This window comes from Meleagris gallopavo, chromosome Z (genome assembly GCF_000146605.3).
Source record: "Meleagris gallopavo isolate NT-WF06-2002-E0010 breed Aviagen turkey brand Nicholas breeding stock chromosome Z, Turkey_5.1, whole genome shotgun sequence".
NCBI classification, from domain to species: Eukaryota; Metazoa; Chordata; class Aves; order Galliformes; family Phasianidae; genus Meleagris; species Meleagris gallopavo.
The window spans coordinates 6244915-6247111 of record NC_015041.2 but is presented as its reverse complement, the minus strand read 5'-3'; the positions used below and the strand labels follow the sequence as shown (position 1 = coordinate 6247111).

At 38.8% G+C, this 2197-nt stretch overlaps 1 long non-coding RNA gene across 1 annotated transcript in view; it reads right to left on the bottom strand.

Moving 5' to 3' along the window:
• Positions 1 to 787: 787 nt before the first annotated feature.
• Positions 788 to 2197, bottom strand: part of LOC109363863 — a 9492-nt gene continuing 8082 nt past the window's right edge. The window contains exon 5 of the long non-coding RNA XR_002109707.1: positions 788 to 1581. This is a non-coding gene — a long non-coding RNA (uncharacterized LOC109363863). The remainder of the gene's footprint in view (positions 1582 to 2197) is intronic.

The window sequence follows — 2197 nt, the reverse complement described above, 5'->3', positions numbered from 1 at the left end:
GTCTCTTCCATCTCAAATGATTCTGTGATTCCGTGATAATGATGATGGCACAGAACATCCAGAGGAAGACTCTGGTGCTCTTCAGGACAGTCCTGAATAGAAGGGGAAGAATTGATGGGATCACTATATCACTGAGGTGTGTGTGATGAATTCCCAGTATATACGTATCCCTCTCATACTTGAAGGGACTTTTTACATGATCTGATAGTGATAGGATAAAGGGGAATGGCTTTAAATAAAAAGAGTGGAGATTTAGGTTATATTAGATGCTAGGAGGAAATTCTTTTTTAACTTGTTCTCATTATTTTATTGCAAATCAAATTTTCTTGAAGTCTGTTTAACTCTGATTTGGAAATAGGTTGAAAAATATGGACTTCCATCTCTGTCTTGGCTCAAGACAGTTTTCTCCTACACTGAAGAGTAGGCTTGAAAACACAAGGATGCCTCCTCTTGCAGTTTGTCTGTAGTGAGCCTCTAACAAAGATACCTTGCACATTTCTCCTTCCTCATATTCTCATTTCTGCTGACAATTTTAAAAAGTCTGATTTTAGTAAGCAGCTAATAAGTAATTTGGTGATCTGACATGTGACTTTGTTATGCTATGCCACTAAGATACAAAGCAACTAATAGTTTTGGACTTCTGGTGATTACTATTATCATTATATTTTACTTATTTAAAAAAAATTCAAAATACTACTTTATTAAATTCCTTATACAGCATCACTTGACTCTCTAGGAGCTAGAGGAGGAGCAGGCTGGTGAATTCAGCAAGAGACAATAAAATTGTACAGCAGAAATTAGCAGAAGGCAGGATAGAAGCTATCTCTTTTGATGGGTCTTGTGGAGAAATGCAATGACCACAGGCAGAAATCATGTCCTCACATCCTTGGCAGGTTAGATGTTACTGAAATGGAGGCTGTGGTCCAAGGAAGTTGAAAAATAACTTGATAAATTTATAAAAATGAAAACAGCCGAAGAGGAGAGTAGAAGGACTTAAGTAGAATGATGTGCCTCATCCAAGGCCAGAAATTCTGGTGGTCTTGCAGAGCAGGTATTGGCTGCAGTAGCTAGTGCTACTTTCAAACTAGCCCACTGAATGTCCCATTCAAGTCGCTGGGTACCAAACAGGAGAGTCTCAACTGGCACCTTGAGTTCCTTGGTCAAAGCTACGTTCTCAAAGAAGAACTCTAAACCTGTACTAACTGGAGGTTGGTCAAAGACAGCAAGCATATGTACTTCCCTATCTATTAAGTGATTCCTCCCTCGCCAGCTATTTCAGCTCACAGCTCTCAGAGAAGAAAAAGAGCTTCTGAGAAAGCTCACTTCGGATGAACTAAGGGCTAAACTCTGACAGCCAAAGAAGTGATGGGTGTGCATATGCATGTGTAGACACATATTGGGAGTAATTGATATATTTGTGTAAAGTGATGACTAGAAAAGGCCCAGAAGGAACATTTTGAATAGTTTCAGTTCTTAATACCTTGGTTTAGCTGTCCAAAATTTTGGCTCTTGATGCCACTATCTGATGCTGGTGTCTGTCTTGTGAGTAAGAGTTGCCCTGTGTATTCTCAGGCAGGTAAACTGGGTAGAAAAAAACAGAAATAGGTAGACTTAGAAGGGAAGGATTTGGGTGGAAGTCACCTATGTCTTCGAAATCACTGTGGGGAAAGGCTTCCTCAGCAGTGCAAGTGGTTTCTGACTACTTGTCTCCTGCTGTGCGGAAACATTGTTATGGACAAGGAGAAACACATTACACTCTCATAGATTCAAAAACTTACTCTTAGCTTAATTGAAATCTTAATGCAATCAAAACATAATAAAGTCATTACTAGCCCAGTTAAAGTAATACTAATACTTATAATCCAGACTAACATAGAAAAACCTCAATAATAATAACAATCAATTTACTACTATCTAAACTGTCTCTGTTTTGTTCGTTTGTTTGTTTGTTTTAATGCTGTTTTCACCTTTGGACACCTTTTTGGGTCTGACAACAGTTGTTGTTTCTCATGGGTAGGAGAAAAAATGAACTTGCTGACAGGTACTTCACCGACAGCTTTCTCCAGTGACAGTCTCACCACTAGAAAGTTGAACTGAGAAGTGGCTCTTTGATAGGATGTGTTTTTGTGTTTTGTTTCCAGGACTCAGGATTCTTTTTCTTTTTCTGGTTCTCTTATTCTTCTACCCCCCCCCTTTT